The 25,249-nt window shown below is 40.1% G+C and overlaps 1 protein-coding gene across 5 annotated transcripts in view; it reads right to left on the bottom strand.

Moving 5' to 3' along the window:
- flrt1a (fibronectin leucine rich transmembrane protein 1a) overlaps positions 1-25,249 on the bottom strand; it is a 71,556-nt gene that overhangs the window by 41,099 nt on the left and 5,208 nt on the right. The window contains exon 1 of one of the 5 annotated variants that reach the window (XM_015058367.1): positions 17,302-17,500. The exons of the other annotated variants lie outside the window; for them this stretch is intronic. The gene's annotated coding sequence lies outside the window, so the exon portion shown is untranslated. Of the gene's footprint in view, positions 1-17,301; positions 17,501-25,249 lie in introns of those variants that run through there. 5 annotated transcript variants of the gene reach the window in all.

Below are 25,249 nucleotides of genomic sequence, written 5' to 3'. Positions count from 1 at the left end.
CTACAGAATCCATTCTGGTTTCTTAAAAAAGACCATAGTAAAAAGTTGTTTCCAAGTGTTTTGCTTGTTCATCAAAACTCTTATATAGATTGTTTTTTTTCTACTTTCCTGATTGTAAAGAATCAAAACAATCCAGTCTAGAAGCAGCAAATCAAAGGGCTAATTTTATCAGTACTGCGCAGGTGAAAGACAGAACTCATAGAAACCTGTTTAATGTTGGATTTAAATGACATTAGCTGGTTAACGATGACACCAAGCTTTGGTATGTTATTAGTGTGCTGCACAGAAATATGACTGAAATAAATACCATCTACCAGAAGGAGGTTTTAAGAGTTATTTTCAGTTTGATGAGGGATTAGAATCAATCATATTTCATAACTGGCCAAATTTGGGATGAGAAAGAAAATGGCAGGAAATAGGGTGAAAAATGAATACGCTTAAATTTAATTAAAATTTGAACATCTACGTGATGCATTGAATTGAATAAACTGATATGAAAGAGTGCATGGCTACAAAATGGATGTTGTATGGAGAAAACAGAAGCTATTGTAATATTTAAGTGTTGTTTTTAGCTGTAGAAGTTGTAGTACCAGTAGAAGAAGCAGAAATATTTGCGTATTTTTTAGGACACGCTGTATATTTTGTTCTGTAAATACTGCAGGTTTTCAAACCACTCAAATTTCCACTCAAAGTGGAGAGAGACAGCAGCAAAAACAATGAATCGTTATGAGTACAGTTTATGTCTGTACATCTTCTATTTCGACCTATTGTCTCTTAAAATAAAACAATTACAATTAACGAAGTCTACGAGTTGTTCCAGTTACACGTTGCGTCGCACATCACGCTGAATCACATGTTGAATCAAATCACGTCTGAATTATTCTGTCATCATTTCTAGCTGCTTCATGTGGATTTTCGAAGTACCTGGCGGCCAGCGGTGCATCAGTCGACGGCATCAAGCCTGAGCCTGCAGGCTGATGCAGATGCACGTCCCTACTTAAAGCTCAAAAGGCTTCAAAACAAGCATCCACGACCTTTAACCTTTTCGCTTTGATGATTTTAAAGCACAAACTTTGACTAAATTTGTCCGGCTTTTCACTTCTTTCTCACAACATATGTTTCAGATTAAGGTGCAATTACAAACATATGTAATCTCTGCAGTAATTAGATGACTAATTGTTGTGAAGGATTTTAATTCGGGAGTGTCAAATGAGAGTTAAGGAAACAAAATATCAAATATTTTTGGTTAATTTGAAAACCACCAACAATTTTACTTCCACTTCAGAAATATGTTACTTTTGTGTTTCTCTTTTCCATAAAATCATAATAAAATGTACAAAAGTTTGTCACGATAGGGGGGAAAAAATACAAGGAAAACATAAGTACTCCAGAGTGGAATTACAAAGGAAAACAGCGAGTCAACAAAAGTGATGATGATGCTGCTCCGAGTCTGACGAGTGTGTGTATCCAAAAGGTTTACTCTACTTTTTCTTTTCTTGGTATTTTCCACGTTGCGTCTACCAGGTGCAGCTGCTGGAACGAGCAGCAAGAAATAACAATTCAGTTTATGGTAGCATAAAGCAATGTAATTTGTTGGGTAATATTTAAAGAATAACTTCTCACACTGATTGGTTTACACAAATAGCATTCCCAGAGGCAGCATCTTAACAAACTGAAATGACATTTGCAGGTTCATTAGCATATTGTTTTATGTGCTCCAGCAGCCATAAACGACACGAGCGGCACCCGGATCGCCCAGGCGGGTTTGAGCGACTGTTCATCATCAGAAGGCGTTGGACGTGTCATCACATGTTACATAGGAACAGATCATCGCCAACACTCTCATACAATGCGCCTAGAAAGTGAAAGAAATGTGTTGATTTTTTTTTTCTTCACATTTTTATCAGTAGAAAACAATGTTATGTGTTATTAGGATGTCATGTAGAGAAAAAAGTGATTTTAAGAACAGAAATCTAAAAAGTGTGGCGTGCATTTGTTTTATTTACCCCTCTTCAGTCAATATTTATAAAACTTACAGATTTAAAAGTCTCACGTCTCTTCCAGCTGTGACTTTTTGCCCATTCTTCTTTGCTAAATAGCTAAAGCTCAGTTAGATTTCATGACCACTCTTGGTGGTTTTGTGATGAATTCTTGATTGGCTTCAAGTATGGACTTTAACTAGGCCATTCTAGGTTTCATCTAAACCATTCCACTGTAACACTGTTGTAGCGTCCTGTTCCTGTTGGATGGTGAACCTTCCAGGTTGATGCTTTTACAACCTCTAACCAGTTTTGTTGGGGTTTTTTTTGTTAAACTTCCCAGTACTTGGATAACTCCACTGTATCAACTTTGAGTGAAAGCCCACCCTCTCCCCCACAGCATGATGCTGCTGCTGCTGTGTTTCACTGCAAAGGTGTGGAGCTTTAGCTAGCATGGATATGTTGTTTTTCACCACACATGGGACAAGAAAATTCATATTTTGTCTGATTTGACCAGAGCAACTTCCTTCTCTCATTGTGTTCAGGTGGGATCTACGCACAGATCCTTCAGTAAATTTGAGCCATTTTTTGGCATTACGTTTTTGGCTAAAACACATTAGCAAAGGTGGTTTTATTTTTAAATGCAATATATTTGTATAGTTTTGGTTTAAATACTGATCTGAGTAAGTTTTTATCAACAGATGTCCATTTTTTGAGTCCGTGTACTGCTGTACTGCAGTTAAGGATTAATCGATTACTAAATTAGATGACGATTCAGTAATCGATTCATCACGATTAATCCGATTGATCGTTTCAGTCCCGTTTCACATCGTCGTGTTTGACCGCTGTTTGTATTATGCTCTTTGTGACGCTGTTTGCTCACTAATCTACTTACCAGTTTGGTCACAGTTGCCTACAACATAAAATCTTAAGAAAGGGACGGGCCTGAGGTAAGGGAGAAAAAGTCTGGTAATAGACACACTACAAATCATTAAATTAAACTGAAAACTGAAATCTCACATTTTTCCCCCCCTCAAAAGCAAAAATCGGAGACATGAACCAACAATAAGCGTGCAGTATAATTCCCTTCATCCAACAGAGTAAACCCCCCCCAGCTGATTATTAAATGAGCATTCATTTCAGGGCTTTTGCTGCAGGGGATGCATTTCCAGAGAAGTCTTCTTCCCCCTAACAACCTTTCAACATGCATTTGTCTCAGACGCAGGCTGTAATCATATCGCATTCACGGCGTTACATTTCCTTCCTGCGAGAGGCCGAGCCGCGCAAAAACGTGAGACGCTCCAGCCTCTCGGCAATCAGGAATTCACATGTACCTCGCCGCGGGAGGCATTAAGAGACGGGCACGGGGCAGGACGGACACGCACGCGCCAGCCACATCCAGGCTGCCATACGTGACGCGGAGTGGGAGACAAATTGCAGCGTTGCAGGCCGAAATGGTTCACAGCCTCAGCTGAGTCTGATGAATTCCTCCCGCTGAGCTCCACTAATCACTGCAGCCTGTCACAGACACGCCCACCTTCCCCAGGAGAGCCGACAATCACGCTCCCGATCTCGGGGCAGCCGCTGGCAGACCCCGTGTAATGCACGCTTGAGGACACACCCAATACGGTGCCCCTCCACAAATTCACAATGAGGTGCGGAACGGATCGCGGCCGCATCTTTCCTCTTCCTTCTCTTCTGCCTGGCAGCAGAAAAGAAAAAATTATATACTTTTTCTGCTTACTGTGTGTTTTTTACGACAACCCTGCAGCCATAAATCACTCACCACGTCGTTAATATTTAATATCTGACTCTTAATTGTTTCTCCTTTTCTTCCCCAGCATAGACACCCATGCACCGAGCGCGTTCATTTGTAAGCTGGATCAGTGTAATTGATGCAACGACTGGAAACAAACAGGCAATTTAAGTGCTGGAAACCTCGCTGCCTCCCATTGCTCTTTCTCCTCCTCTCTTACCCCTTTGTTTCCTCTTTGTCCTTTCACACACACACACACACACACACACACACACACACACACACACACACACACACACACTTGCAGGTACTTCGTGGACCACCTCACAATTGAAAAAAGGTGGAATAAGTGACAAGGTCAGCGTTGCTGGTAAAAACAACAACAAACAAAAAACATGTGAGATGGAAAGGAAATTAGGCTGGATAAGGGTAACAAGGGTATGAAGAAAACAAAAACTAATCTGGTGAATGACCCGCGACTGGACGGTCTGTTTAATGGTAAATTTGCAGCTCAGACCGAAAGAAACGGATCCCATTATCGCTAACGGAACTACTTTTTTCATCCGTTTCTGTTTAGCGACATCGACCGCTCGCTCCTGTTCATTTTCATCCTTGGTAACCTGCAGCCTCATATGAGCTTTAATTCACTGAGCCATTTCCCCTGTTAAAATGATGAGACCTGTAAGGCATTGCAGCACGTGACGTCACACAACGAGCGTCTGAACCTTTTACAAATGTGAGCAAAACTGTTGATATTCAGCTGATGTTAAAAAAGAATTGCGGGGTTTCCAATAAATAAAGGCAATTAAAATCAAACGTAGAAATCGTGCTGGATGCGTTTGTATTCAACCCCGTTAATCTCATACCCTTAAATAAAATCCAGTGCAACCAATTTGAGTCAAGTAATTAAGTACCAATAGTTCATATCTTGGTAAAATTGTAGCTCAAATTAAAGCCATAAAAGCTCCATGTAATAAAAAAGAAAAAACTTTTTGACTTGTATGCTAAACACTATGTATAGTAAAAAAACAAACAGAAGACCCACATCCCTAACGTGAATCACGGTGGTGGAGGTATCATGCATTGGGAAAGCTTTTACAACAAAACGCGGTTCTATAGATGATATAGATGGATAGATGAACATCAATCCAGGCCACTTGCATCATCCTTCCATTTCACCCAGTACTTTAAGGTGGTATTTCACTTAAACTCAAAATAAATTAAAGTATATTAGGATCTGTAACTCAAACATGAGAGAATGTTAAATGTTTAAGGAGTGAGATTTCTCTTTTTTTTTTTACACAACATAACTGTGTTTCCTGATGAGAAACAATTTCTACTTCCTGTTTTCTGCACAACCCCATCTCTGATAAACTCCAAAGTAAACCGTCTAAGAGGGGAGATGCAATAAAACGCACGGCGAGGCGGCCATGGGAGCAGCGCAGTAATCAAACCGTGTCCAAAGATTGGCTCCAGGGAAATTTTTCAATCACTAACAAGATATTTTCCTCTCACTTTTCAGTAGCAGTCAGAAAAAATTACCGCAACTGTCTTTGACAGCCATCTCATTGCCCACTCCTTCAATTACTTCACCACTGACAAAATTACACCCTGCATATTTTATCATCCAAAAAAGAAGAAGGAAAAAAAAAGAAACAGGATAATGTCAACTCCATTTAAAAAGTCCTACGCTGCTGCGCCTGTAAACATTTTTGATGCGAACATTTTTCAATTTATGCACGAGTGCGATTGGTCTGCAAAGGCGGTGCTGCTTGTCATGTTGCCACCCAACGTGCACAAACTCCGCCCGGTCACTTGTCGTTGAAAAATTGATTTGATTCCAGCTGGCGTTGAGTTCCTTTGTCTGTACGGTTCACCCTGTGTACACATCCAACCTTGATAACCTGATATTTATCAATAATCTATATGTTATAATGTTCACCTGCTGATGGAGTAATGCATATGGATGCAATAATCTGATTCCTCTTGCCCTCTGAGCAGCAGTTAGAGACAGTCAAGGCTGTCTGAATGTTGAAGCTTCCAGTCGTGGATGCTAAACAGTTAATAATAAATGAATGAAGTCTAATTATTTAATTGGCCTCCATTTTGACATATACAAAAAGTTGTTATGATGTCTGCATAAAAGGACACAACGAGCCTTGGAGGACATAATCTGCTCTGAATCCTCAGGACCAGAACTCAATTTGGAGAAGCAGCAGTCAGTTTTCACGCTCTGGTAATGTGGAAGAAATGCCCAGAAAACTGAAAAACTGTCGAAACACTGAGTTCCTTTAAATCGAGCCTAAAAACTCACTTGTTTAGAGCTGTGTAACTGGAACATTTATGAATATATTTGACATATATTTGCTTGATGGCATTTGACAAAATGTAATGTATAATTGGTAACTGTGTGATGTTTTTATGGTGTAAATCACAGTCAACCACCTTATTGCTGAAACGCCGCTATACGAATAAACTTGACTGTTTCTTCTTCGGTCTCTGTTGCAGGTGAAATCCTACAATAATCTATTCTGGAACCAATTATTTATACTGTACATTTAATTTTTAGAAAATATACGATTTCTATCCACTCATACTGATGACCCTTCAGCTGAAGGATACACCTGTAACTTTGTGCATGTGTAATTTTTGTATAAGACAAATTGAATAAAACGTGCAACAAAAATAAATTAACTGCCATCTGATGTCAAACGAGACCCATTTGCGAAAAGATGCTAAAACATTTAAGCGTTTGCACCGGCATCTCATTAGTGCTATTTGCTCAGCAAATGAAGATTTACAAGCATGTGCAGCTGAGAACATTCCCAATTCACTGAAGTATGATCGATCAAAATAAAATTGTTCCAGAAGTATACGGTGCTGCTTTACAAGGAAATAATGCCAACTGCAGCTACGGAGTTGGTCACTGACAGAAAAATCACATGCACCACAAACACTGCTCATTTCTGCAAAGTGCAACGTGCCACAGGCTTCAATGTGGTCAGCCGCAGCCTGAATCAAACGTTTGCTCTGACACTTCAGAGAGGTTTGTGCCATGGAGGATGCTGGCCTCCAAGAATATCATTATATTTTGGGGAAAAGGAGTGATGAGAATGGTGTGCAAGGTTTTCCACAGAAAACTTACTAAGCCCACTGCTAGGGCAGTCATCCAGCCGGCGGCCATGTTTTTGAGTTAAAAAATGCTTAAAGTTGACAGGAAATTTGAAAATATCACTTGACAGTTATACATTATTGGAAGACTGGAAGATTAATACTTGAACATCAACTACAAAGTCTTAAAAATAGGCAACGATTAAACAAAACTGAAATAAATAAACAATGCTTAGCCTGGTGGGGGCACAAGTAAAGCCTGGTGGCCCGCCAGGCTTATGTGGGAAGCCCTGGTGTGAATAGTGTTAATCACACCCTTTTATCACAGCTCTGTTAACAGTGATCACATGATCATCTCCGACTAAAAATATAGATACTGCTAGTAGAAATACAACGGTATAACAAGGCCTTAAACAATCCGAGAAAGCTCAGATCATTCTCTTTCTCCGTAACTTTAAGCCATGAGGTATTATGCATAATAGTATGGTAAGAAAGAAAATTTTCTTTGCTTTCCAAACTGTGATTTTTTTTCTTTAAACTTTCGAATACCTTAAAAAGTGCAATCAACCTGAGCCTGGCTGCCATCTTTGACATGGTTTGGCACCGACTCAAAGACTGCCTGCCTGCAGCTAAAAATGAGACTCTTATGAGTAACAAGCAGGCTGTATAATCTGTTTTAAAACAGGTATGATAACCAGCTCACACAAATCCATTTAATTCACACTCCCTCGTATAAACTGGTCTGTTTAACCAGATTCGTCATGAATTATTCTAACTTTCATATCACACGTCCAGACAGAACCTGGCAGTTAAAATGACTGGATGTGTCAAATTTTGACATTTCTAATCATAAATCTGAAAGCGCGTTGACCCTCTGCAGCATATCCGAGGCGTCGCTCCGGGGTCCAAGCGTTCAGAAGTGCAGCTTCTATTTGTGTATGTCACACTTACATTCGCCCACTTGTTGAGAAAATGTTGGAGAATGACTCATTGGGCTTTATTTTACATCTGTGTAGGTATGAACTTATGGTTTCTGCCCTAATGAACTCCAGACTTCACATCCATCTTTGTAATAAGGGGTTAGCACGCTGAAACTGTAATAACTCTCGGTGTGTATTTCTCCACGGAGCTTTCTTATGACAGTCTGATCTCAGCCTACATTTACTTTCTTAGTCATCTTCGGCTTCTTTTTGATTTTCCATTTATGGAGCAGAAATGCAGGCAGGAAGGCGTCATTTTTATTTAGCCGCTAACCTGAAGTGTGTTAGCATAGTTACCGATCGTCTTTAATCGGTTAACCAGTTTTATGCTTTGTCATGTGGGTTCATATTTTCCGTCTTTCTATTTTTTCTCTCTCATATTTGTCACTTCAAAGTTTCACTTGAAGTGTCTGAATTTTCTTGCTTTTCCATCCCTCTCCCACTCACTTCCTGATGTTGCTCATTCTCCCTTGAAAGACTTCACTTCTTGATGGCGGCATTATCACAGCAACCTCTTGACAAACAAACCCCCACTTACGCAACAAAAGCACGCTTACAGAAGCACACACACACACACACACACTGCGTAGGCTCTCTGCAGTGCCTCTACCTCATTGACCACAGTATATTACTTCATTAGCTATAGAGCAGATTTTACCGTTTTAAGTGAGATTAGCTTTCTTTGTCTCCTCCTGGCCTCCAAAAAGCCCCGTGCCATAAACATTCACTTCAGACCAGAGCCAATAACCTCAATGTCAAGTAATTTTATGTTTTCCTGGCATTTTTCTATCCGCAATTCATTCCTTTATTCCCTGGGAGAGTGCGTGCTGGATGGGCTCCACGACCATCTAACAAATTGTGACTCCGACGCTAAAACTATGGCCGTAAAAAAACAAAACAAAAAAAACCACAATACCAGAAGTCAAAAGCTTCTGTTATAAAGACACTTTCATGAGAACGGTATGACGCAATTTACTAAAAAGCTCATGCATAATAAAAAAAAAAGAACGCTGCCGTGTTTTTGTATATTTAACAACACTTTTGAGTAATATATATTAAAAAGGAAAACTGCGATATTAACAATCAGAGCGCTCCGGGGCAGTTTCTATAAAGGGCAGCCATTTGTCTTTCTGTACGGAGGCAAGTTAAAAAATTTAAGAGGTAGACCGGCTCCACCAGAACTCCATTTCAAACCTTCCGAGAAATTTTCAGCCCAATTGATCATTGCAGTTCACTGCACGAAGCAGGGAGTCTGTGCAGGCTCAAAAAGAGGAAGAGGAGGAGGAGGATGGGGGAATCAGAAATACTAAACCTGTCCATCTGGGCGCTGTCTGCGTGGGCCGCTGCACCCTGACCGCGCGGCGAGAGGCTGATGTGTCGCTGTAATCTGACCCAGTGATGATGGTGCAACAAGCTCTGTTTGTTTCCATATAGTGGTGTTGTGAAATTAATACGTTTGCTGCTGGTAAAATATGCGTCGTTTTACTTGGTCGCCATTGCATTTTTCACAGCTGGCCGCGTACAAGCTCCGGGACCGGAGAGCATTAATCTGAAAATGTAAACTGTGAACAAACACAAGGCTATGGGAATACGCTTTCATTTTCAGGAGCACAAAATGACTTTCCCATTCGACAAAGAGTGACGTACATGCCTCTTAACGTACAGAAGTTACAAAAAGTCCATGATTTGTGATGCCACAAACAATCTGATCAAGATAAATCATTTTAAAGCTTTTTCTACCTTTAGTAGAAAAAATATTATGCATACTTCAACTGAGAAACAAACAATTCTGTATGCACAGCCCTAAACTTATGACTCCTTTTATCATTTTTAGTGTTATACTTTTAGTAAAGTGTACTTTGTCTTTTTGCTAGTCTCATAAACTTGTTTCTTGCCTGCTTACCCTTTGTTATTTCCGCAACAGGTTAAACGATCTACTCCTCTGTTTGCACTGTAACAAGTAGAATCACACAACTTTATATTGTGGTTTCTTGTTTTGATTTATTAAACGTGCCACAGAAGCCCGAGCCCAACCCGACCAACAAGGAAATAAATTTGGCCCGACCCGGGTCGGGTTCGGGTCGGACTCGTAAATCTAGACTCTACTGTGGAATCATGAGCTGTGGAAAAGAAATGTCCTCACAATCTGATGCATGTTCTGCAAGGGAGCGCCGCTGAATGTCGCCAACTTAAGGTGAGAGATGATGATTTTGCAACTTTTTTATTAAGATTTTGTTTGCCCTCCAAACGATTTGAATGTTTTTTTTATTTTTTATTATTATTATTATTAATTCCTCTGAATATATCGCACACCAATTACGGTATTTTTCGGACTATAAGCCGCTACTTTTTCCTACGCTTTGAACCATGTGGCTTGTAGCCCGGTGCGGCTTTTCTGTGAATTTTTCTTCAACCGCCAGGGGGCGCTTTAGCAGGAAGTGAATTATTGGAAGTCAAAATTAGAAATCAAAGAAGAAAGTGCTAATTTTCATTTATAGCAAGCACATGCTAGCAGTAGGCACGACGGAGAAATTTCTTCAAACTCATATGATGCAGCTTTTAAGTTTTTACGGGCAATCGGTCTGGCAGCACAGGAGGGAAATAAAGCTGCTGCTCGGCGTGAACAAAACCATGGTTCGGCGTTGGAGACGCACAACTGCGTCCTTAAATTCAGTAGGTTCATTAGGACGCAGACCTCTGCTGCCCTCTGCTGGGTCCTTGTGGAAAACCGAGAGCGGCGGAGATACCAGCTGCTTAAAGTATGGTGCGCTCTATAGTCCGGAAAATATGGTAATTTATTTTGACAATGGTGTGAAGACTAATGTGTCTTATTAATTAGTCAAACTATTCTGCTAAATGTCACACTGATACACTTGATATACACCAATATCCAACGTAACATAATTTTAATCTGTAGAGTCATGAAACTGTAATGTATACGGAGGTTTCTTTCTAATATCTTGCTTTGAGATCTTGTTAAAGAGCTACAATTAAAATTCCACTTGTATAGAATCGGATAAGAGAATAGGAAAGGGGTCCTTATATGTAGCACAGAATAGCAATCAGACCGAGCAGCAGTCATTTAAGCTTAGAGAAGCATTTTGTTCGTGAGCTAAAAGGAGGAGAAAAAAAGTGAATGAAACGAAAGGAAGGAATCCTCCGAGCAAAGCTAATAGAGTTTGAAATCAAAGCAGGATGTAAATATGTGCAGTTGCCTGAATGAGTAGGTTTGATTAGGACATTTTAACACAAATGTTCACATTTCTTTGATGCATTTTTCACCCGTCCAGCTTTTCCTTTCTTTTTTTTTTTCCTCTCGTTTTGGGCTGATTCCATTCAGCTCTCCTTGCAGCTAAAGGGCAGTGCCCTGTCTGTGAGCCAATTCCCAGAGCTTTCTGCGATGGTTTGTGAATTATTCATTCAAACATGATTGACTGGAGGATTGAATTACAGGATTGATTGATCGGTGGGCTCGTAAAACGGGATCCCGATGCCCGCTGAAACCTAAGTGTGACTTGAACGACTTGAGTGGAGAGCAGCATCAGCAAAGCTCTCTGGTTAAGGTTGACCGTCAGAGTTAATGGTAGTTTGCAACAAGGAGTCGGTAAAGTTTTGATCCTGGAGGATCTTTGTCTCAACATGCCAAACCGAGCAAAAGAAGAAAAAGCCGCTGCGTTCAGGAATCATGCCAACACCGACGTCCGGCTATTAGAAACCAAAGAGAAGATGGAAAAACCTGAAAAACAGTCACAATGAAAGCACAAACGCGACAAATGCTGACTGGATATTGGAAAAATACTTTTGTCCAATAAGATAAAAAAAACAGCCAACATGTCAATATGGGCTCTGTTGGGATTTGCTAGGTTGAACGGTTTCTTATTCAATGGGCTTCGGTTCTCACTCACCTCTTATATGAGGATCAGTTGGTATTGAGAAAACCCAATTTAAATTGTGCAACAAGTCCAAGACCCATGAAGGTCCTAATTTGTACAATTCCTACAAATAATATACATTTTTGTCATTTCAGTAACTCACACATGATTCATCCTTATTTTCTCCTGCAACATGAGGAGCAGTTCACATGCCTATATGTTCATTTATTGCTTAGTTTATCTTAAGAGTTGTGATGTCATCAAGAAAGTATGCATTAAAAATTTAGAAATAATAAAAACTAAATTCTGCATAAAATTTTACCTCTAGAAATCTGCATTAAATCTTTTACAAGAACATCTTTTCTCTTGGTTTATATTCTGCTACGATTATTAGACATACCTTACATCTCTCAACAAATTACACGGAAATAAAAGAACAAACTCCAGCTATATGCACTCAGCTTCCATCAAAAAGCTATTTTTCAATAGTTTTTTCAGAGTAATGCAGCATTATAATGTTATAGAGAGTATAAAAACCACTTTCTTCATGGTTTGCTGTAACATACGTATCCACCCTTACTGTGGTAACTGCTACAATGCTGCATGCTGAATTGATGCTAAATGCAAGAACAATATTCAGCCAAATATCCGATTTGTGCAGAAATGTCTTTGGATTGATTCCAGCAGATTACTGAAGCAGTGGTTTCAGTCTCAGGCTCCGGTTTGATCCTCGACTGTCTGTCCTGTCAAAGCACAACAAATCTCTGCATTCCTCGGCTTTCATTAATGTCTCGTTTTATCCCTCAAGGTTCAACTTTCAGCCTCGTTTTTTAAGACTCTCTTTCCTGTTTGTGTATTTTTTTTTTTGTATATTTCTGTCTTGCATCTCCCTGTGGAACTAGCACAATCCCAGATTAAGCAGAAATATTCTCTACTTGTTCATATGCGTGCGTCTGTGTACAGCCTCTTACGGTTTTATTTTTCTTTTACACTCCATCCATGTTCCGCCTAATCCGGTGTCCTGTTATTTCCTGTTTGCAGCTGATGACCTCCACGCCTCCAATTGCTGTAATACTGAGCAATCAGGTTTCCAGGAAACACTAATCAGATCCTAGATATCCCGAACTGCTTTTTCATCCTCCATCATCAAAGAGCCCGACCCAATTGTCAATTCCAATTTGGTGCTAAGGGAAGAAAATAAAGCTGACTGCCTTTGGGAGTTTCCTTAAAACGTGGAAATTAAAGAAAGTAGCTTCCAAGCCTCCATTTCTGAAGTCATGTTAAGACTCAGTGAAATAAATATGATAGTCTAAGTCAGTGGTTCCCAAACTTTTTCTTCTGCGCCCCCCCAGTGGTTTCCAAACATTTTCTGCGCCCCCCCTATGGATTACAAATGGCTGTCTGGTTGAAACGACGCGTGTGACTTTTTTGGGGACAAAATGAATGTACGTAGCTGAAAATAGACACCAACATCGGTAGCCTACAAGGTACTTGTTAGGCTTAAGGTTCTGTGTTGATTAGCTAGTCATCTTTTAGCTAACATTACCTGCAGCTTTACTCACCTCAGTCGGTTAGTTTGGAGGGAAAAACTGTGAAAAGTTCTTTGCGTTTTGCTGGTTTGCTGCCGTGATTCTAACACAAACCTACGTAGCTCCGCCCAGCAGCAGCAGGTCTCCTTCACAGGTGGAAACCCAGCTCGAGCGTCGTAGCGCTCATGTTGCGTTTAAAGGCGGCTCCGAAAAATAGTTACAACATGTTAACAACGGATTAAACAGTTTTAACTGCTGATAAAAGTGACAGAGGACACAGAGATGGGAAGGGAGGAAGCCTCTACTGTATCAAATTGACATAGGAATAACAGAGAGTTGGCCATTCTAAGGTAAAAACCCAGCACATACAGTGTTCATGTTTTGTTTTGTTTTTCATCCAGACGGCTTCCCGCACCCCCCTGCAATGACACGGCGCCCCCCTTAGGGGGCGCGCCCCACAGTTTGGGAACCTCTGGTCTAAGTCATGAATACCAAAACTGTGTTTATTCAAAACTACTCTGTGGATCTGATTCCAAGCCCATCAGTGGAAGCGGTTGCAAATTCAGACATTGGTACTCTCCACCCAGGGCGTAATTCAATTAGGGGTTGGCTCCAGTACTACTGAAAACAAAAAATGACTTTGATGGACCTTCCAAGCAGTTTGAACTGTCTTGTTGCTGAAATGTGCTACACAAATAAACTCGATTGATTGATTCGATCAGTAGTCATTCCCGTTATGGGGGGAAAAAAAAGCCAAACTGACCTCACTTCAATAAACAGAAGCTGAGCAAAAAAAAAAAAAAAAAAACTTGATATGACAAAATGTTTGTTTTTTTCTTGATAAGAAGGTAATTAGCTTTTACTTACTGGTTTGTGTTTCAAATATAAAAACTAAAGTAAGCAACACAAAAAAAAAAATATGTTTTTTTTTCCACAAATTAGCAGAGAAAGTAAGATGTTTAAGAATTGGAATGGTGCTTTTTCATCACGTATAATAAATAAACTTTATCCAAACATTTCAGGAAAATATCTGTTGCTATTGTGGGAACCCTTTGTGTGCACGTTTGTTTCTTCTCGTCCAAGTTTGTGAAAAAAAAAAAAAACAGTAAAGAAAGCCACAGCACAGATTCAACTCCGTAGATTATATTCAGTTAAGACCCCCCTCTAGGTGTGTGTGTGTGTGTGTGTGTGTGTGTGTGTGTGTGTGTGTGTGTGTGTGTGTGTGTGTGTGTGTGTTTCAGCTGACATCACAACACACAGTTTGGACTCCTTGTTCCACGGTGGTCCGTATTGTAAATCCTAACACCGCATGTGAGACCCAGTAAGATTACCCTCACAGAATGCTACAGAAAAGCCCCTGGGTGCTCAGATTAATGGAAAGCGGCGCGTGGCTGAAAGAGTCTAAACAAACAGGCAGAGTCTGGACGGCTTTCCTTCTCGCGCTTGCAGAACAGTTTGTCCATCTGCCAAGATTTTAATATTCAGCAAGCACAAAATTACCATCGCAAGATGCCGCAAGATAACTTCAACATCAGTCGTCTCATCCTGACTAAACATCCTTCAGATTGTTAATTGAAAGCATTCGAAAGCGTTTTCAGCAGATTAAAATATATTTCAAGATGAAACTATATAACTAGGAATCCTTCAATATTAGTCAATTTATTAAACGTGACAAAATTGTCCCACTGATTTATGGGAAAGTTACTCTGTGACATTTCTTCAAGTAAAAGATCAAGATTAGTTCACTACTAAAGGCTTCATACACCTTCAAGACATATCATAGACAGCATCTATTTGTTTATTCAAATTGTAAGATAATTGATCACTGAAGTTTTTCAGAATCTAATCTTAAATTTGCTGGATTTCGTCAGTGGAGGTAAAGTCACATTAATAGAGAAGAACGGAGAAATCATCCGTCAACTTTCAGCTTGATCAGCTAAAACGCAATAATACCGCCCACCACAAAATCACCATGACAACAACACTCTTCCTTGTGGAAGTTGCTACAGCAGGAAGAAGACTGAACGTTAGCTTGTTTCAGCATCTGTGAGGTCAGGGGAAGTGCAAACATGACAGAAGCTTTTGAAGAGGAAACGACGTTTTCTATAGCAGCGACATATGGCAAAAAAAAAGAAAGAGAGCAAAACCTAAAACAGATAACAGGAAGAATAAAGACATCGCATAGAGGCTCCATTTTCTTAACCTTCAGCTGGATTTGGACAGCCGTCTTTTGTAATCTCAGAGAGAAGTAAGAATCTATATTATCGAGGAAAACACGAGACAGCGGTTATTGAGGCGTTAGCCATGCTAACTATGCTAATTTCTAACATAAGATGAAAAGAAATACTAGACTTTTCTGTTGTTGATGGCACAAAAGCCAGAGCACAATATTTCAAACATCAGTCTTAAATCCCAGCTCTTTTCTTACAAAGAAATACGAATTTGCAACATTGCCAAATGAATGCCTTACAAAAAACAGAGATCAGCAACCAGACAAAAAAAATCTCATCTCATTTCTGTGCATTAAGAATTTTATTTAGGATTATTTATGAGGTATTTTTCTATTCAAACTTTTTATTTTCAAACTGATGGGTGTTTACTTTCAACTTGTAACCTATAGCTTCTAGTTTTCCAGAATGTGACACTAAAAACAGACCCATGGCTAAAAATAGGAGAGACAAGAGAACATGTCATTCGGGTAAGGCATGTTCTTCAACAGCGAGGCCATTGCTACAAATTAGTTCATCCCCTAAAATCACCCACATCTACACTCAGACAGACTAAACCTGAGCATACCAGGCTGCATGAGGATCCACGTTTATGTCTTATAACCATGAACACTGAGGAAGACATATTCATCCTCACTGTTTCTACAAGTGTGAGGCATCTTGGGGTCGCCCCGTCTCCACAATAAGTTATTTTTAAAGCACTGGTTCCGATAATTAAAATAAGAAGATCTGGCATCCGCCAACCGAGTTCTCATCTCGACATGTTGCTGCTTTTAATGTTTAATTTTATGCGTGGCCTCTGTCGCCAGACAGTTTCATTTAGGATTCATTTAGAGGCTTTTCTGTAAATGTGCTCCTCGCATGTTTTGGTGACCACAAGCTCTTGTGGGTAACAGGGAGAGTAATATGTCCCGCATATGTATCCAAAAAAAAAAACTAGAGAGAGAGAGAGAATAAAGAAAGAGCATCATTTGGAGACACAGAGCTGCAGCGTGCATGAGTCATTCACGTTCAAATGTGTATTTTCTCAAGTCAGTTGGCAAATATATGCGCTTGGGCTGGCACGCCGGCTGTACCCTACTGGCTGCCAGCTGTCACTCAGGAAGACGGAGAGATGGCGGATTGAGAGGGAGAGCGGGGAGAGATAAAGGGGGTGGTGATGATGTGAGGACACGAGCCCCGAGGCTTTCTTCCTCTCTTGTTCCTCATTTGTCTCTGCGATGATAACAAAAAACATGGCAGCTCAAAAGGAGAGAGGTCGACATCAGAAGGCGAAAAACGCAGAAGAGAAGGGGGAAGGCGAAACGGGAGAGACGTGACATTTTTCAGAGTTGTTAGCAAAGCACGCCGGCCACAACACTGGGATTCCTAATGCATCAGCCCAAATGAGCGAACCTCAGGGTTCCCCTCAGCGATCGCTATGAACGTGATTTTTTATGCAGACGTCCAATTGCTTTGTTTGCAGAGGGCCGCACGCTTTAGTCGCGGCCTCTTGCAGTATTTATTACAGTTCTCTTCTGACTAATTAGGATGGGCTGGGGGCAGAATAAAGCTCCTCTGCAGAAAGAGGAACAAGAACTCATTTTAGCCTGAACAAAAAACAGGCATCCTTTTGGGTCCAGATTCTCGTTTTTTCTCCCTCTCTCTCTCTCTCCAATTAGGAAGAAACGGGCCCCTGCTTCTCATGCCAGCGATGACAGGCAGGTTTCAAAACGCAATGAAAGAACAAATTCATCACCGCCAGTGAAAGAGGGCGACGTGAGAGGTCTCTCTTCTGTGCCACGCTTGGCAGTGAACACGGGGAGCGTGTAGAGTCAAGCGCCGAAGCAAACTCGGTGTACTGTACCTGTTAGAACGTCACGACAAGCCAACCACGGCTACTGCAAAACCCAACATCTTCGAGAAAACACTGTTTCCTGCTCCAACATGACAAATGGAGCTGGGGGGGGGGGGGGGTTGTACGCCTCTAATGGCGCTGGCTGGACGAACAGCACGCCGTCCACAATCTGATGTCATGGACTTTCACGGCATCAATCAACCTGCGGCGACGGAGCCGGATTTTCATAGTTGCTCTGAGAAAAGTGTCAGCGTCGTGTGCAAGGAGCTTTATTTGAAAATACATCATTTGTCCAACAAGCCGTACATTGTATTTGACAGGAGGAAACCTGATATTCTGTGCTGCGCCGCAGCACGCTTATTGATTCGCAGCGTTGCATATCGGACACGCACAAGCTAGCAGCTCATGTTCCGCTTTATAGGAAATATAAATATTTCATGCATCGAGCTTCCGAGGTTGCAGCCGATTTATCCCGTTTTATTTGTGTATTTTGGCAGCTGACGTCATGTGCAGACCAATTACACAGAGTGGCGCGAACTAACCTTTAAACCTCATCAAAGAGATTCATCTGGAGACTTCAAACACGCTGTTGGACTTACAAAATACCAATATCACATGATAATCATGTTTTTCTGACATTCTGATCTGTTTTATGATTATCTTTGTTCGTTTTATGTGTATGTCAGAGAGAAATATCAAATAATGAAGGTTTATTTATTCAAAATCATCTAAAATCATCTTTTCAAGGTAAAATGTTAAATATTTGTTATATCAACATTCAGGGAGTTTAATCTTTATTTTCTGGACTCGCCCATCAGTAAGGCACTGAGGAATAACTCTTGTGATTGGTTGAGATCAGTCTCCTCTTGTCACTTTAAATCCAACTGATTTGCTGCTGGCCACCCTCAATCAGTCTCAATGCATGTAAAAATAGCTGCAATTATACAACTGTACATTTCGGAAAAGCGGAAGTAGAGCCTTCTGCACAGCCAACAGCAATGCAGCAAGTGGTTTCTGAATGATAAGAAAACAACAAAACACTTGTCTTTTCCAGCAGCCATTGTACAGAGCTTCCAGCGGGAAAAAAAAAAAAAAAAAAACAGCTGACCAAAACGTGCTGGAGCTGATTTTACAAAAAAAAAAAAAAAAATTAACTTATTGCCAAAAAATGTCTGGGTGGTGGTTGTTTTAGGGCTTTTTTTTTAAAACCCAAATGAAAGTACAAACATGCAAAATGCGAATTTTAGTCTTTCCCGCTTCCTTTAAAAGTGCAACTGTGAAAAACTTAGTGGAGAAACACGATTTATGCTCATCTGATTTGGATAACCATGAAGTAATCTGAGTAAAAGACATTAATGTAGCTTAATGTGCCTCATACATTGTGCTGCATTACTAATAAAACTGACGATGCACACTCGATCTGTTCATAAGAGACTGAATTCTTTGAGACCCTGGCTCAGTAGATGATTAAACAGCACTTACTGAATTCTGCTGGATTTATTTGCTTTAATGTCAACAAATGTCAGTCCTGTTGGGCTGGAAAAAGCTTCCTCCGTCTCATATTTAGTTCAGAGGCTTGGCAATTTTAAAGCAAGCCCCCATCAGCTACTTCTGGTTTTTGTAATAACAACTAAAGGTCACAGCATTTTAAATGCTTTTAAATAAACTGATTTTGTTGAAATTGGTCAGACAAGTATTAGTCAGTATGAGCTTCACCTTAGACCACAAATTCCAGTTTTTTTTAATTATATTACACATGAAGGTTATTAATAAACTGCCAGGGACATAAATAATACCTCAAATGTTTCAGCGTGTGCATGCGCAGGTTAAAACTCAGCATTTCTTTCAAGGCTGAGATTGTCAGATTGAAGAAATATGCAAAGTGATTTGTATACTAGTCTTATGCAGCAGTGTGTTGTGTGTTAAGAGATTTATATATATATATAAAAAGAAAAGACACTCGTGTCTTCTAATTCAGCTAACTTGTTTTTAAAACTGTATTTTTTTTGGTTATCCGTGTTTTCCAATATATTTCTTTCCTATGTGTAGACTCAGCCTGTTACTGAAAGGAAGACGGGATGAATATTAAAACAGTTTCAGTCTCCAAACACAGCAATCTCATGTACGAACAAGAAAATATTGCCAAAGGCAAAAAATAAAAATAAAATAAATAACAGACTCTTTTGAGACAGACAAATTGCGATTCTACTCCAGCTCAGTTTGCTCTCACAAGTAGCTTTAAGCTATTGAGGTCTGTTCCTGCAAGGGGCGGATGTTCAACGTTCAATTGAAGGAACTTTTGGATTTACGAGAAGTAAAGTGATATATTTTGAAGCATCGCTGCATTTGAACAGTTTTCACCAACACTCATCTTTTATCTGCCAGGGAACTGGTCCCTATTATCACAGCATACAATTTTCCCAGTTTACTTATGACAAGTATTAACCATGGTTCAATTTCAGCTAGCTTGTAATCAATAGCTCTTTATTTAAAAACCGAACATGTCAGTGTTTCAGTATCTTACATGAATGAACTGAGCCATTTCTTTTTTTAACTTTATACAACCTTAGTGTTTTCAGAACGATAAGTTGCCTTATGGCAAACATTTCTTCCAATTGATTCATATCATATCACTCAATCACATTGTTCTCAAAAGTTATATCTGTCACCTATGAGACAATTTTTCAAAGGTTCAGTTGCAGTTAGCTCTATTTATATAGTAAATATTTTTTTTATTTAAGTGGTTATACATCATTTTTAGACAACCATTTAATATTTTAACCACACATTTAATATGCATCTGTAGTAGTAATTGATTTTTTTTTTCTATCAGTTTTCTATCAAACTGAATAAAACTCAATAAAACTAAACGCAGGATGCTAACAGAGTCTATTAGCTTGCTGGAAGCTAAGTGTATTAGCATGATGTCTTGGTCGAACTTTACCTCTAAATTAGATTTCAATAACTTTGTTTATCTATTCTGTAATTTAATCATTTTAAAGATGTCATTGATCTAGTCAATCTACTGTTTCTACAAGCTAAGTGGTGTAAGCTAACGAAAATAAATCATGAGATATTATCAAAGCAATGCTTCTCTTTTTGCTAATCATTTTAACTGTCCAGCTTCACTTTCTGTACATTTTCAAACATTAACATTTAGCTTTTTAATGTCCAAAATAAAAGAAAAAGCATGGAATTACCTTCTAGATGTACCTTATCTGGTGTTGGGTCATAACTCTGGTTGAAACCAAACAGCAACATCTTTCTTTTAATTGTGCTCCTCTTTCCACAGAAGCCTAACTGAGACGCATCCCAGCTAACCCCTGGTGTACGGCTAACCGAGCTTGGAAATAGAGGCCTAAATTGAATGATGTGCCACCCCACTCCAATGTCACCATCGATCTTCATAAACAGCTGCCTTGGCCGTTAAATGGAGAAAATTGTATCTGCCAACAATATAAGCAACACAGGCAGCATTTTCCAAATATTAAACTCAAAAATAGAGCCAAGCTTATCACTCATTAGAGGGATGGATAAATTTACATTATATCTACTAATAAGCTAATTATCAGTCGATAAATAACCCACTACTCACACTATTTCCTTCAACTGAAAAAAAAATGAATAAGCTGGGTCAAAGATATTTTTGTTTTACATATTTATGCTAAAAGTGAAAATATTTACAACTCCCCGGTGGTTTGTAATGCCTCACTACTAAATCATATATGATGTATTTTGCAGTCAGCCTAGCAAGAATCAGCGGCAATTACAAGACAACTGGAAATGTTTTCATCTCCCTTCATGTTTTATTTGCCTTGGAAGCGTTTCGGTTTGAGGAGCATGTGCTGATCCTGTCATTCCCACCCAGATAAACAGCAACTCGTAAAACTCGGGCTTCTGCCGCGCAGGGTGGCAGGGAAGTTTACAATAAATGTCTGGATAAATCCACAAAACGCGCCGTTGCCAACTCTCCTCCAATGAAATACGCTAATGACCGCTCGAAAAGTCACACAGTGAAGCCCAGGCGACGCCCTAATTTACATGTGGATTAGGTTAATGGCTATTTATTAGCAGAATGAAAGAACTTACAACAAGATTACTGGGAATGAATTTTGCGACTTGGAAACGGGATAAAACTGGGTTGTGGAGATGAGGGACGGGAGGCGCCTTCTGTCACTCAAACAAAGTCTTACAAAGAAACCAGTCCAGTGAATTTGAAGTTTTAAGCAGCAGCTTAATGTGTGGTTACCCTGCAAATGTTCAACTAATGAATTTTTAAGTCATGCCCACAGATAGAAGCTGTAGCACCACCAAAAGCCACAATGGCTCCAAAAAGCTCTCCTCCACCTCTTTCCCTTTCTTTCTTTCTTTTCCTCCACCACAAAATGCTTTCAGTAAACACACACTTTATTTACACGGGTAAATTTAAAAATATGTATTATAAAATACATCTTCGGTCGCTCTAAAACACAGCGTTCCACTGGGTTCTGTTCTTAGCCTTGTTTTATTTTCTTCCTTTTCGCCATCTTTTCTCATCATAGGCATGTTTTCTGTCACGGCCTTTCCTATAGATATTCAGCTTTCTGCTACATTAGCACAGCAGTTAATCATTATTTTATTCCCTCCCACATATATGGATGTGATTCTGTTTCTACGCCTCACTAAAAGGTATTTTCAACTTCATTTGCCGCTTGCCCGAAATGCACTTCAGCGTGAAGATCCCCATAATTTTTCTCTTGAAGCTCAGTTCTTAACCTGCCATTTAAATATGCTAGTCCGTTTTCTGTTTCAATTACATCTTGCAGATTTTATGTAGCTCGTCTTGTTTTGCCTCTCTGCTGCGGCAAAAATAAATAAAAAATACAAAAGACAGCAGGAATTACAAATTTTGTAATAACTTCAAATCAATATTGAGTACAGATGCTTTATGGCAAAATCGCTTTCATTTTAGCGCCAATATCTGTTTTAAGATGGATTCTTTGTTCTCACAGATTTCCACCTGCTGCCCAACACACACACACACACTCACACACACAGTCGCCAATTCTTTCACCTCCAGTAGCAACAATGGATGCTGGCGAAGGCTGTCATTCCTCTAATGACTGTGCTGTCGTGAATATAATGGTGATGCCGTTGCGTTTTATAGACAGGAAGTCCTCACAGTCCCCAGGCCAGCAGAAAGCGCTGACACTCGGAGCCACCAGCAGCCCCTCACCGATCTCAAACGGCGTCACGTCCATCCAATTCTGCAAAGCTGCTCCGCAGCTACGCAGAGGAGGACGCGATGGGGAAAACAAAGCAAAGTGAGAAAAAAAAAAAGGAGAAGGTGGAGCTGTGATGTTGCAGATATGCATCCAGCTGATCTCTCTCGATCTTGCTTGCTTGATTTCTCATTCGCCTGCTGCGATATCGTCCACGCATCGTCTCCTCAGCCTGTTTTGAACGGCTAAGCCGCGGCTGTTGCGTGATGTGTTTTGGTGGCTAATCTGTCAGAGATCAGGATGAAATGATCTGCCCATCAGTCAATAACATCAATACGTCAAACGTCAGCCGGTAATGCAGCCTCGCTTTCACGGCCGACTGAAACGAGCACTTATGATTTAAGACGAGCTTATCACTGGCAGCAAACAACGCGGGCCTCAGATCGGCTACAGGTTGCCAAGTGAGGCACTCTTACAGCTCTGGTCATTACTGAAAGTAAGCCTGAAGGCCAAATGCAATTATAAACGGCTCCCTACACATTACCCTGCTTATTGCATAAGCTGCAGACCTAAAACATTGCGTGCCTGCCAGCGCACTCTGTTTCTACTATTTTTCTTGAGCGACATAGGAGTGATTAGCAAGCACCTTGGTATCTCATCCTTGAAAACGTTCGTAGCTGGAATTAATTGCTAAACACAAAACCAATCTGGAGTATTTCTTTAGCCCATATGATTTGTTTTTGCTGTGTCCACCGGGAGACTCAACATTCTTCAAAGAACGCCATTTTGTACCACATAATGCCTCCTGATCAGGCTTCGCCGAACCTTCTCATTTCACAGGTTGAAACAAGAAATGCAAAGATGGTACAATTGTTCACCTAATTAATAGGTGTAAGAATTATTTACACTTAAAAATCGTGGTATTACTTTTTTTATAGGGCTGAGTTAATGCTTTTGTTCATTTGCGATGGCATTAGCCTTTATCAGCTTTAAAGTACTTAGCACAAGCTAACGCAAGGTTTTTTTATTTATTCAAATAAAAATTAATCACATTTAACTAATTCTGTTGATGTAAATATGTTCATTTTAGTAGCAATGACATAAACCAGTGAGATAATAATGAACAACATTTCTACACCAAAATAAATAATATTTTCCAAAACTATGATCCTTAACTACACCTAAATTTGCCTGTGAGAAATATTTAGTTTAGTCCAATAATTATTTAAGGAGTGGGGGTATCTCAACAAAGCTGCCTCTCACAACCTGGTGGTGTTCCTGACCCCAACATGGCAGCCATCACTTTCTCCCAGAAGGCAAAGCTCAGAGCTGGGAGTGACGGCAAACCCCAGTGGTGTGGGATCTCTTTGGATGTCAGAAACTATAGTACTGTTATTTTGGGACAAACAACTATGAGCAATCCATCAGAACAGCTAATTAATAGTTTGTTTTAGCAGCTTTCAGTAAAGGCATGCAGCCATGTTGGACACTGAGAAAGGGATTAGTCGGTGAGCTTCGACTTTTGATTTGGATTTCTGGATTCAGAGTGTTTTAAGGGGATTTTTCCGACTGGAAAATTATTTAAGCAAAGAGTTTTACTGAATATTAAAGGTTTACTCATCTAAGATGTGGGTTTATTCTTTTCAACTCATGCTTTGGTAGTCATAACATTAGTCATTAGGCATTTTACCCATTTTGGGGCTGGCCTGCGTCGGATTGGTCCATACTTAACCCCAGAATGAGCCAGCATAACAACCTGAACTGGGATGTGGGGGGTGTTTTTTTTACCCAGCAGTTTCTAATAGTGCGAACAGTAAAATATGGAACAACATAAAACCAAACAGGCAATCAGAAGTTTTGTCCTCCTGCAATAAATCAATGTCCTCGGCGGTGTAAACAGCGTTTGGCAATAACTTTAAATCAAACATCAAACGCAACACATCACACAAAGACTCGTAACACTACAAAGACTCCGCCTGCAACACTTTGGGTCTGCTCTGTCTGCAAATGAACAAGACACAGCCTTACCATTCAACAACCATGTTAATATCAAAACATCTGATGGCACTGGAAGAGGCTGCATTGTGCCCAGGCGGCTCATGCATTTGCAAATCTCAATAGCTCGCATCTATTGATGTGCGATGGAGAAATGCAAATCAGTTCAGCAACCCTCAGCAGCATCAGTGGCAGAGCTGCTAGAAGGATTTTGCTGTATTTTTTTTATTTTTTTTTTAAAGGTGAGTGGAAGTCGTATGACTGTGCAATGTAATCAGCGAGGCCATTCAGCACTGCTGCCATGATTACTGCCAGACGGAGGCCTCGCTGCCAGCGAGTCGGAGGCCAGCCCGTCCAAGAATACCTCTTCCAGCATCCACAAGATGAATTCCTTTGGAGATGCCATCTGTTTGTCTATCGCCCGAGTGCTACGAGCACAGGTTAGATCAAGCCGTTACATCAGGCGTGTCTCTAGCCTCTCCTTATCCATGTGAGCTCTGGTTTTGTTTTCCTCTCCCCCTTTTGATCCAGGGGATTGTTAAGAGAGCTGCAATATGGAGGAAAGCCGGTGGCGTTGATCATCTGGATTGTTCCTCTGCCATGATCAGAGAGTCCTAGTTAAATTTTGGTCTTGGTGGAGGTGTTTAAGAAGCAGCAACTGAAGCTATCCCACTGGTGTTTGTTCATTTTGACCAAACGCCATTTTGTACCTTTGTAGTTTTAGTTTTTTTTTTTTGGGTACCCCAACTTTGTCATTGGGT

Source organism: Poecilia latipinna, unplaced genomic scaffold (assembly GCF_001443285.1).
Source record: "Poecilia latipinna isolate Pla-1442-1.1 unplaced genomic scaffold, P_latipinna-1.0 Scaffold1536, whole genome shotgun sequence".
NCBI lineage: Eukaryota > Metazoa > Chordata > Actinopteri > Cyprinodontiformes > Poeciliidae > Poecilia > Poecilia latipinna.
This window is presented reverse-complemented; position numbering and strand designations above follow the sequence as displayed.